Here is a 13,132-nt window from a genome sequence, read left to right on the forward strand (position 1 = left end):
GAAAGCCAGAAGTGCATGATGATCGGTAACGACATCTAATGGGCGACCATACAAATAAGGTCGAAACTTTTAAGGACCCGGACGATGACCAGGCAATCTTTCTCCGTGACGGTGTACTTTGTCTTGGCTCTCGTGAGCGTATGGCTTGGATATGCTACGACATATTGAGAAAATCCGGGTTTGCGCTGCGCCAGGACAGCGCCGAAGCCTACAGCGCTGACGTCCGTGTGCACCTCTGTTGGGCCGTAGGGTCGTAGTGGCGTAGAATGGGAGGAGACGTCAACAAAAGGCGGAGCTTCACGAAGGCGTCGTCGCACTCGGACGACCACGATTTGAGAGGTCCGTTACTTCTAAGGAGCTTCGTAAGCGGCGATATGATCGTGGCAAAGTTTCGTATGAAGCGTCAGAAGTATGAGCATAGGCCCACGAATTTACGCAGTTCTTTGACGGACCCAGGTTTGGGGAATTCGGCCCCGGAGAAGCTTGGCTGGGTCAGGAAGAATACCATCCTTGGACACGACGTACCCTAGGATGGTGAGTTTCTGTGCTACAAAGCGGCACTTCATCAGATTTATTTGCGAGCCAGCATTGCTCGCCCGTGCGAAAACTCCTTTCAGACGTTGGAGATGCGTGGAGAAATCTGGAGCGAAGACGACAACGTCATTGAGGTAACACAAACACGTGAAATGCGCAGAACTCTGGCCATAATGTGCTCAAAGGTCGCAGGTGCATACATAGACCAAATGGCATGACGTTGAATTCGCACAGGCCGTCGGGTGAGATGAACGCAGTTTTCGGTCGAGCGTCATCAGCCATGGCAACTTGCCAGTAACTCGAGCACAGATGGAGAGAAGAAAAAAATGGCAGCATATCCACGGAGTGAATGATGGGGAGTGGGGCGAAGCATTCGTCCGTCCATTCGTTCTTGCTTCCGTCCGTTCCTGCGTACGTCTGTGTAACCGTCCATGCGTCCTTCCACCTGTCCGTGCGTGCGTCTGTTCGTGCGTCCGTCCCTGCGTTCGCCCATGCATCCACGCCTGTGTCCGTTCATGCGTTCATCCATGCATCTGTCTGTGTGTCCGTTCGTCCATCTATTTAGCACTTCAAGTACCACCATTTTGCATTTTTTCATGATATATTCCCAATATAGAAGCACCGCCATCCAGCGGACATTTCAAGGACTAAACGGGAGGTGGCACATGCACACTTTCTTACGGCTTTAGCTTCGGGTTTACTTCCCACCTTTAACCACCTCGAGTTCATGGTATATACTAGTTCACTGTATTCATGCCTATGCGGCCCAACTCTCGCTAAACCTTTCTAAAACCAAGGAGGTTGCACCCTGCGAGTCTAACGTAGCAACCCTTTCTTGTCAGATTGTGCTCAATGTACAAGCCAATAGCTGCTAATGGGGATCGCAGCGTGCGCGTTACCTAAAGGCCGAATGCTCCTGTCTCTCATTCCCCCTTAACAGCCATTAACATGTGCATTGAGCACTATCTTTTATTGTTCAGCAACGCACAGAAGAAATCTCTCACCGGAACCACCTTGGAGGTCAAAATCGTAAAGACCGCTATTTCGGGTATTTTCCCATGGCGGTTACGTACTACGAGGGACGCACAAGCCACGCCATAAGCGTAGGGGCCAAATCAACGTAGGGGCCAAATACATCAGGAGATGATGGATCAGAAGTGGAAGCAGCACCGATGGTACGTGAATGGGGACAACGTGAGTCATCGGGTACACCCAGGACTTGTGCGTCATTGTCACGGGTCCCGTTAATTCGGGAGGCGATCGCCGGGCTGATTCCAGGGGCCGAAGAATCGGCCCCCCGAACCCCACCACCAAAGCGTGGACAATTTAGAAGTGGTCCTTTTCGGCGCGCCAGCGGATGCCAGCTGTGGCCCAAAGAACAAGATAGAGCCGAGAGTTGATAAACAAAACAAAATTATATTCTCAATAATGGCAGATCAAAAACAATACACAAATATGCACACTCCAGAATAGTTGAATACAATATGTCACCAATAAAACAATGTACTACACAGTACAATCAGCCACACTCGAAACAATGGACACAGACAACAATACGTACTACAATGCAGTTGCATGCATCGAACAACCAAGACACTTAAAGACTAAAGAGTTAGAAAACTTAGTCAGTCCAAAGTTCTTGGTACAAAAGTCTGGATGATACTCTCGTGAGCATCACTCACTCAAAGTCCAACGTTGTCGTTCCGCTGCCCCCGAAGTTTCTCTTCCAGGAAACCTCACGTCTTCAATTGGCCACTCTACAAGCTTCAACCTTCTTCGCCGGAAACACGTCGGTTCCCACACGCAGCGTTTGCCACGCGTCTTCACTCGCTAGCGCTAGACTAACACTCTTGCTTGTAGCTCGAGTCTTCACCCCTCAGGTGGAAATCCTCTTCTTCTCCTCCTTTGTCACGGAAGACAAAAGGCTTCGCCCACAAGGCGGAACACCCTACGCACTCTGGCCCATACTTTCCTCTTCTACTGCTTTGTCACTACGGACAAAACCTTCGCCGGCTACACGGCGGAATACCCTACGCGCTCTAGCGCTAACTTCTGTCTTCTCCTGATTTCCCATCTCGGCTGCTCCATTAAATACCTTCCGCGCGAGATTCCAGAAAGTTCTCATCATTTCGTCGGTGCGATACGCAGCGAAGGCTGGGTAAAGGGCGAGACGGTACGAGGGCCGTCCACGACGGATGACGCAACCCTGCATCACCACGCCCCTTTCCATCGAGAAATTTCCAGGGCTTGCTCGGCCGCCGATGTGGGGTGAGGAGGTTCGTCGGCGAACCTACGCTACCGAGAGGGGAGAGGGACGCGCGCCCAGGGAGTCTTTGGATGCTTGTTTTCTTTTTTTTATCATTGACGTCTCGGCGCTTCGTCGCAAGAATTTGGCGGCACGCCCTTATTTTTGAGCGCTCGTTTTGTGACAGTCATCAACTGGTTGCACTCTGCCGAGACATTCCCCTCCAACCAAGGTAACAGTGTACAGGGATGGGTTTGTCACGAAAATAGTGGCGTTGGCCTGGGTGATTTGCACGGTCGCAAAAGGTACTGAGCAACACTTTCCTTCTGCAAGCACGGTCGGATGGCGAAAGGAGTGCAATTGTGTCGGAGAGACAGCGTAGTAGATCGATACACCCGTCGTCAAGCTTGGAGGCACTATGGTATCGTCTTTCACGAGAATCTTGCTCACTTTCGAGGGACTGTCTTCTGGCGTCAAATGCGAGAAAAATGAGAGTTCGATTTCGGTGGCAGCACAATGGATGACGGTGTCGTTGCGGGAGAGAAAATCCCATCACAGGATGACGTCATGAGAGCATGCTGGAATGAAATTGGGCGACATACAGAACGTCCTGAACGACTACGCGAGCTGTGCACCCTGCTGTAGGATGGATACGATGTGAACTAGCAGTACGAAGGGACAACACAGAAATCGGCGTCGTCACTTGTCGAAGCAAGCGGCAAAGGTTTTCGTCCATAACTGATACTGCAGCTCCAGTGTCAATAAGAGCAGATGCATGAACACCGTCAACAAGCACGTCAATGACATTACATGGGCGGCTCTGAGGGCTTTCACAATGCCATAGCGTCGCAGTCCTTGCCTCGAAGCCTCCGACGATTATTTCTTCCGCTCGTGAGCAGCTGAACTTGGCCGCATGGGGGACAGGAAACGACGTCGTGGAGACGATGACCGAGGAGATGGACGTTGGCGAGACGGCGGTGGCATAGACGGCGGTTCTTCAAGATAGGGACGGATGAGCTGACCATAAACAGGCGAAGAAATCGCAGCCGGCTGTATGCGATGGCAATAACGGGCTACGTGACCGGCGTAACCGCAGGCAAAGCAGATGGACCGGTTATCGGGTGTGCGACATCTGTTCACCGGGGTAGGTCTCACCCATGTCGCAAGAGCCGATGGACGGAACGGTGGCTGCATGGTGGGCTCAAGCTGAGGCGGAAGGGTTACGTCAACATGCGTAGTGGACATACCCACTGCAGAGGACGGAGGTCGAGCGGCAGCTTCAGCGTACGTCAGAGGGGCGGGTGCTGGAACGACTTGAGGCGGCCTGGCAACCACTTGCGCGTAACTCAGGGGCGCAGGAGCTGGAAGCTTTTGGGGGTGGTACGCAGGCATTACCACCGCTATTTCCTGCTCAATCGCTCGACGGATAGGAGGGAGAAGGGTAGCATCGGATTGGTGAACAGCTGGTTGGTGGGCAAAGGGCAGGAGATAGAATTGACGCGCGATTTCCTCACGGATGAAGGACTTTAGGTCTGCCATCAACGCCACTTGGTGACAACTGGCCTCCAAGCCAGCAAGCATTGCAGCTCGGGGTGGGTGGCGACGGGTCATCGAACGCTGCCGGCGGAACTCCTCGTAGCTCTGGCACAGTGTAATGACCTCCGCCACTGTGCCGGGGTTTTTGCGAGCAGCATCGTGAAGGCATCATCGTCTGTGCCTTTCATGATGTTTCAAATCTTGTCAGACTCGGACATGATGTGATTACATTTGTTGCGTAATTCCAGGACATCTTCAATATAGCTGGTAAATGACTCCCCAGCCTCCTGAGCGCGTTCACGTAAGCGCTGCTCAGCTTGCAGCTTGTGAACAGCAGGGCGGCTGAAAACGTTGATGATAGCGGTCTTAAAATCGGACCAGGTTGCAAAATCGGACGCGTGGTTGTTGTACCACAAACTGGCAACACCCGCAAGGTAGAACACCAAGTTGGTCAGCTTGCCGTCCTCGTCCCATTTGTCGGGGACGCTCACGCACTCGTAAATGGTGAGCCAGTACTCCACGTCAGTGCCATCAGCGCCAGTGAAGATGGGCGGATCGCGGATGCTCGGGACAATGGGGTGGCATGGAAGGAGGCGTTTGCTGAGAGGCGTCGTGGGACATGGTTGATGGCAGGGTACGTGATCGTAGCTCTAAGGGCATCGAAGGGGATCACAGCACCTCCACCAATTTGTTAAGGCTTATTATCCGGCAACCAGCGAGCGTACACACTGGCGACAGTCACAACCAAGCACGGACTCTCAGCGCGAGCGGCGTACTGTTTTGGGTAGACCCACTAGAAGGCACTTGATAGTTTGACCAATTTCAGTGTTCGGAGGTTTCTCTACACTATCACTTTTTGGATAAAAAAATTGGCCTGAATCTACATGGTACACTGTAAATGTCGTCGAAAGACGATAATCTTGCGTCTGGAGCGAGTGAACAAAACGTTTATTTGATGTTCTGCGCAAGAAAATCGGTGAATGGTATTTTGAAGGCACTGCGTTAGTAACGGAGGCGAACAAGCGCATCTAGGCACTTTAGACGCCAGGGCCATCTGGCAGTTATCTTCGAAAACGAAGGCGTGCGCGACCGCGGAAAAAATTGCCCGCAGCTTCCCTCGGGGGAACACTGAGGAGGATGCGGACCATATAATTGGTTAACGGGGTGTTAAAGTGCGACTTACTTGGGTCGATGGCTAAAGTGGTTAACGTGGTTGTGAAATGGGGTGTTAAATTGCGACTTACTTGGGTCGATGGCTAAATTGGTTAACGTGGTTGTAGGAGGGGGTGTTAAATGAGTGAACACGTACACACGTATGCGAAAGGGCGGTGCTGGTCGAAGGGACGTCGATCATTGTGTTTGTGGATTCGTTGGAATTCATTTCACCGCGACCTTGGACGTCGACGCGCCGTACAAACCAACCGACGAGCGGCAACTGAGCGAGCGAGCGCCGACCTTGAGTATATATACAGCACGACGGCGCATGCACTGTCAGCTGTTGAATGTTCTCGAAGCGCGACGCCACATGCGCGTCCACTGGAGAATCAGGAGAATTGTAGATGTCGAACGCGGTGTGTAGAGGAGGAAGGGTGCACAGATGGTGGAGGAGTGAAGCGCGCGCGGTGTGTAGAGGAGGAAGGGATGCACAGATGGTGGAAGAGTGGGCGACGGCGCGACGGCGCATGCGCGCGCGTCAGCTGTCGAATGTTCCAGAAGCGGTGTGGACGGCGCGGACGACGCGGACGGCGCACTACAAGGCGCGAGTATAAGATGCTCCGCATCTAAAAGATGCGCGTCAGTCACGGAGGTGATAAGGTGTAGAATGCAAAGCGACGGGCAGGTTCCACCTTCGTGCCGTCTTAGCAAAGCGTTGGAAACACCTTCTTGAGCATCGCGTTGCACTGTCAGCGCAGTGCGTTAAACGCTACAGTCCTTAGAATTACTTGTGTGTGCCTCTTCTAGTATAAAGGCAGACTTACAAAACATAGACATGTTGTTATGGCGCCTCAGCTATGCGCAATATTTGTTTTTTTAATTGACAATCGCACAACTATGAACGCTAAACCTTGAGCAATATCTGTTGGCGGTGCGGATGGGGTTGGCCGTTTGGTGTCGTTTGAAGTATCGTTAGGGCGGACAAGCAGACAGACAGACAGACAGACAGACCGAAATTTTAACGTCGAAGGTCCCCAAGAAAGACGATCGTCTTCAAGATAGGTTGGTCATGTGGGAGCCTGCTGAGTCTCCCAGAATGTCGTCTGATATGCTTGTCGTCAAACTTCTTTTCAAAGTATCGTTCGACAATATGAAATTTGCGAATACGCTTGTTTGAAAATGCCCCGCCGCCGAGGTCTAGTGGCTAAGGTACTCGGCTGCTGACCCGCAGGCAGCGGGTTCGATTCCCGGCTGCGGCGGCTGCATTTCCGATGGAGGCGGAAATGTTGTAGGCCCGTGTATTCAGATTTGGGTGCACGTTAAAGAACCCCAGGTGGTCAAAATTTCCGGAGCCCTCCGCTACGGCGTCTCTCATAATCAAATGATACTTTTGGGACGTTAAACCCCATAAATCCATCAATCGCTTGTTTGAAATCTCCCACTCACGCCTCCGAAAATTTTGAGAATGTGTTCAATTCATATTTTCTCTTTTATTATTGGGCAATGAACGTATATCACTTCGATGGGTGTTTTTGCGTTAAAATACTTTCAGGCCATTGAAATTTCTGAATGTTAACAGAAAATGTAACGAATATGAGATAGCTTACAAAGAAAAGGAGAAAGAAAGCAAACAAGAGACAGAAAAAAAGAAAAACAATAGAAGAGAGCCAGAACGATAGAAAAAAAAGCGAAAAATACAAGGAGAGAAAACAACGGACAAGATAGCAAAATAAAGATAGATCGAGAAAGAAACAGAGGGACAAGAAGAAACAAATGAACATGTACGTACCGAGGCAAAAAATGCATGCATATAAAACAGAAGAGCAAAAAAAGAACGAACGGACTGACTCGGGCCGATAGAAACAAACGTTACAAAAGAAAGCAGGAAAAATTGAATATTACGGGTACATCTCACACAGAGGCTTATATAATGAAAGACCTCTGGAAAATACAAGGCAGCACAAGCTTCAGCATGAAGTAGCATCGTTACAAATAGAAATGCACCCATAATCAAAAATTTCGTTTTTCTTTTTTTTTAGTGGCGAAGCTCCTTACGTCATGGGTCGTATGTCCCGTGTCGCCGTAGTCGTCGTAGTAGCCAGTTGCATCGCATTGCATGTCAATGAAAACGATGTCACAGCATAGTCATGGAGTGAATGATGATGAGTGGGGCGAAGCGTTCATCTGTCCGTCCATGCCTACGTGCATGCTTTCGTGCATCCTTCCGTACGTCCGTCCGCCCTCTCGTCATCATTCCCCTCGTGGATATGCTGTTTTTTTTTTTTTTGAGGAGAGAGAGGAGGTCGATGAACGCTGTTACAGAGAAAGAAAAGCGATGCTTCCGATACTTTCTTTTATGCCAGCATATGGAAGTTGTTGAATTTAGTGAGAGAAATTCGACATATACCGCGCCTTTTGGGAATCGTTTTTATCCGAAGCAGTCGACGAGCAATTATCTATGCTGCACCCCCCTTTTTTTTTTCTTCAAGAATCACGAGGTGGATCGACGTGTTTGTTTAATTGTATTGAGTGTGGGCATACGCATCGTGGATTTACCAGGAACGTCGATTACACTAGCGGTGAAAATCAGAGACCTGTCAAAAGTCCACTCAATCGGCGCCCCACCGCGTCACCGAACGCATCGCCGACTTACGCTGTGCTGAAGCGCGTAGTCAGCGAGTGCCACACCGGGCCCGTGTTTCCACCCCACCCCCCACCCTGAAATTGTTTTCACGCCTGTGCTTGCGCCGCATATCTGCGCCAGACCAAACCCCTCCATGCGTTTTTCCGCTGGCTGTAGACGCAATGAAGGAACCTTACGCCAGACCATCTCGGATCAAAGCAACCTTTCAGCACAAATAAATCAAATGACCATTCAAGTATTAGGTAATGCCGATAACCCGTGTTGTGGCGCGTAATGAAAGCGAAAATACGTGTTTTCTACAGTGGGTTTTGTAAGCAGCTTACGGAGAGCTTTGCAGAAGAATGCGATCAAGAAACACTTGCCGGTGTGGCGTACACCTCCGAGCAAACCTGTACTCCCGCAGCCTATGTATTGGCTATCCGCACAGCACGCAAGCAATGCGGAAATGACACTACTTCCGGCTGCCTGGTGCACACGCGTGTGCCTCAGTGTGATGCTAAAGTTGAGCCGTTTTTTGTCCAACCTTCCGTTATGTTGTTTCATTGTGCCGTATTTGTGTGCAGCCATCGCACACAAACACCGCGATGCGCGATGCAGCGATAAGCGTAGTGGTTAGAGCATCCGCCTCGCATGCCAAAGGTCCATGGTTCAAATCCCGGTGCCACGCAGTTCCCAACCGGATAAAAAAGACATCCGCGTGGTGATGGAACTGCATTAAGAGGCCTGGGGTGCGGCCTCTCCGGCAACCACCGCCGGGAACGCACTCCCTCACCAGAGAAAGATTGGCCACCCTGGTGCAGTATCTCGCCACTACCTCCCACATGCATACGTCAAATAACTCACGGCCCTCAGTCCCCAGCAGCTGCGAAGCAACTGACCACGGCGGCGGTCAGATCTGCAACGCAGCAGAGGGTGCTAAGAATCTCTGGTTCCGGACAGGCCCCTATTGGAACCTGAACTTGGCAACGTTTAACGCTAGAACCTTATCTAGTGAGGGAAGTCTAGCTGTACTACTCGAGGAGCTAGAGGGTGTTAAATGGGATATAATAGGGCTCAGTGAGGTTAGGAGAACAGATGAGGCCTATACGGTGCTACAGAATGGTCACGTCCTTTGCTATAGGGGCTTGGCTGACAGAAGAGAACTGGGAGTGGGGTTCCTAATTCAAAGAAACATAGCTGGCAACATAGAGGAATACTATAGCATTAATGAAAGGGTGGTAGGAATCGTAATTAAACTGAATAAAAGATACAAGATGAGAGCAGTACTCGGCTTACGCGCCTACATCCAGCCATGATGACGCTTCAGTTGAAAGCTTCTATGAAGCCGTGGAATCGGCAATGAGTAAGGTATACTATACTATGCTGATGGTACTATACTGATGAGAGTCTTTAATGCAAAGGTAGGGAATAAGCAGGCTGGAGACCAGGCAGTAAAAGATTATGGCATCGGTACTAGAAACGCCAGAGGAGAGCTACTAGTAGAATTTGCAGAACGCAATAATTTACGGATTTTGAATACCTTCTACCGAAAACGAGAAAACCGCAAGTGGACATGGAGGAGCCCTAATGGCGAAAATAAGAACGAAATATAATTTATAATGAGTGCACACCCAGGCATCGTGCAGGTTGTGGAAGTGGTTGGCAAGGCACGATGCAGTGAATGGTACGGTCTCGAATTCACCAAGAGTTGAGAAAGGAACGACAGAAACTGATACGCAAGAAGCCAATCAATGAGCTAGCACTGACAGGGAAATTACAGGAATTCAGTCTCGCTTCAGAACAGGTCCTCGGCACTTAATGAGGAAACCAACCTTAGCGTAGGTACAATGAATGATAATCTGACGAGTATCATTACGTAGTGTACAGTAGAAGTTGGAGGCAGGGTAGTTAGACAGGACACATGGCAAGCTTTCCGAGGAAACGAAGAATCTCATTAAGAAGCCTCAAATCATGAAAGTCTCAAATACAACAGACAAAACAGAACTGGCAGAGCTTTCGAAGTTGATTAATAGGCGTAAGGTATCCGATGTAAGGAGGTATAACATGGAGAGAATCGAACACGCTCCGCAAAACGGAGGAAGCGCCAAAGCAGTGAAGAGGAAACTTGGGATAGGCAAAAATCGGATGCATGCACTATGGGAAAAAGAAGGCAAAATAACTACCAATATGGATTGGATAGTTAAAATAGCGGAGGAGTTTTACAGAGATCTGTACAGTAGCCGGGACAACCACGAATTTAATACTATAAGAACCAGCGGTAACCCAGATGATAGAAGAAGTCAGACAAGCTTTGGAGAGCATGCAAAGAGGCAATACTGCTGGTGAGGATCAAGTAACATCAGATCTGCTGAAAGATGGAGGACAGATTGTGTTAAAAAAACTAGCCACCCTGTTTACGAGGTGTCTCTTGACGGGAAGAGTACCAGAGTCTCGGAAGAACGCTAACATCATCTCAATACATAAGAAATGAGATGACAAGGACTAGAAGAATTACAGGCCGATCATCTTGCTCTCTGTAGTATACAAGCAATTTACAAAGGTAATTGCTAACAGAGTAAAGAAAACATTAGAATTCTGTCAACCAAAGGAACAAGCAGGATTTTGAACAGGCTACTCAACAATCGACCACATTCATACTATCAATCAGGTAATGGAGAAATGCTCAAAATATAACGAACCACTATACATAGCCTTCATCGATTACGAGAAGGCGTTTGATTCAGTAGAAATATCAGCCGTCATGCAGACACTGCGGAATCAGGGCGTCGATGAAGTATATATAAACATCCTGGAAGAAATCTACAGGGGATCAACTGCTACCACACTGCTTTATAAAGAAAGCAACAGAATACCAATCAAGAAGGTTGTAAGGCAGGGGGACACAATTTACCCAATGCCCCAGCCGTTACCTGCCATCACAACCGTTGGCTGCCGCCGCCGCCGCAAACTTTGAAATGAGTATAATGATGTCGATAGGCTGCTACTGACGTTGAGTCAGCTGGAGTAAAAACTATTAAAAAAAGTTGATGACGCAGCACATGTTTAAGAAAAACTACTTGCTCAAACAAAAAAATGTTTTTTATGTGTAGCGGTACGCAAACATGTAGTGTTTGTTCATTTTAAAATAAATTTTGGCCTCGACGAAGGCGCTTCTACAAGAAAGTGCAATAGCGCGAGTGGCGGGAGAGGTTAGTAGATGCACTCTGGGTGTTTAAAGCAGAAACACGCCGCGGTTCATTTTTTTGCCCCCTACAGGTGAGCACTTGAACTTGAGAGTTTCCGGGGCCTGCAACGGTTGCGATGGCAGGTAACGGCTGGCGGTACGTTCGGATGTGTCTCGGACTGTTTCGTTTCGCTGTAAATATTTCGAGCCTCTGCCGACCGGCACATTCTTTCGCATTCTGTTTATTTGACTCGTTCAAATGCTTTCGCGAAGGGAATTCAAGTGACTTTCGGGGAACGAAGCGACCGTCGAAGCTTTCATCGGATGAACACCCGTTGCAAGCCCGGGCCGGTGAGTAGAAACCACTTCAGTTTTTTAAGGATGGTTGCTTGCGGGGCTAGTTGGTTCATTTCAACATATGTATTTTTTATCCTATGACTACGTAGGCGTCCCACGGTGGCAGCGCATTGCAATATTAAATTTTAAAAGTTTTAACGTCTCAACCGGAAAAACGTGCGTCACATGCGGCGTGCATGGCTTCGCGGTGGAACGAGTCGCTAACTCAATAGTTCATTCTGAAATTCTATCACCAGGTAACACCAACCAGGCCGTTGCGATAAAAGAAGGCAAATAAATCACTGTCGCCTCGAATGTGTCTTCTTAGCTAGCCCATATATTAGTGCAAAAAAAAAACCTACTAGTTAATAATTTACTGCAGTCGCGTTTGAGAAACATCACATAATTATGGGTCTGGTTTTCCTATAGTGTGACAAAGGAAGCGTCACATAAATGAGAAATACTTCTTTTTCTGCCACAGCCTCCTGGCCCACCTGACATGGAAGCAAATGTGTACAATGGGCAAGGAACCTGCTACGTGACATGCCTTGAGAAGAAGCAGCCCTGAGTGATATACGTGTTATGAGGTACCACCACATATATGCATAAAATGCTGCTGTTTACTAATTAACTGACTTTATTTGTTTACTTTGGAAAATTTCATGCATTGATTATGCATTGATTTCATGCATTGATATCTGGTGATGTTACTTGTTTTTCCAGACTGCCATGCAATGACAGGATGACTACCCCCGAATGTCCGCTCTGCAAGCACGTTGAAACATCTGAATGTCCACTATAACAGGTCATCTCTAACCTCACACATGTAATGCTGTATTTGTGAATGTTTTACCGCGCATATCGTGGAGAGGTGCTTTAGATTGGCTACAAGCATTGCCTACCTACCGTGGTATGGAATCTACACTTCAATAATGTTGAAACTGTAACACTATTAGTTAGATTGTGTGGCGCTGCTGAGCTCAACAACATACTGTTTGATCCCAGCCACTGTAGCCATATTTCGATGGGGGTGAAACGCTAAGACACTTGTGTGCTTAAGGGTTTGTTCGATTCGCCTGCACCACATGATCCATTTTACAAAGTGCTGCACCTCGCCATTCGTTTCAGTGGCGCAGCAATGGCATCTTCGAAATCTTGCCATTCATTTCAAAAAGCGCAGGAGAGGTACAGCACCAAAACTATTTCATGACTTTCCGGTACCTTCTGCTCTGACGGCGCTGGTTTGGTGCAGCCGCTCGGACAGCTAAACAAACAACATAGCATTAGACGTAGGTGCTGTACCCACCCCTATAAATCCGGCGTGTTTTGCCAAGATGTTTGCACCTCATTAAATTAAGCGAACAAAAATAACGATTCCACCTTGTCGGCACCTTGTCATTCACTTGTGATGCCGCACCGCACAACTTCTGCAGCACAAGTTCTGAACTTCTCGTGCACAGCTGTGAACCAGTTCGGATTGGTGCAGGTGAACTAAACTGACCCTTAAAAGATGGAAGCT

Source organism: Rhipicephalus microplus, chromosome 1 (genome assembly GCF_043290135.1).
Source record: "Rhipicephalus microplus isolate Deutch F79 chromosome 1, USDA_Rmic, whole genome shotgun sequence".
Classification (NCBI taxonomy): Eukaryota; Metazoa; Arthropoda; class Arachnida; order Ixodida; family Ixodidae; genus Rhipicephalus; species Rhipicephalus microplus.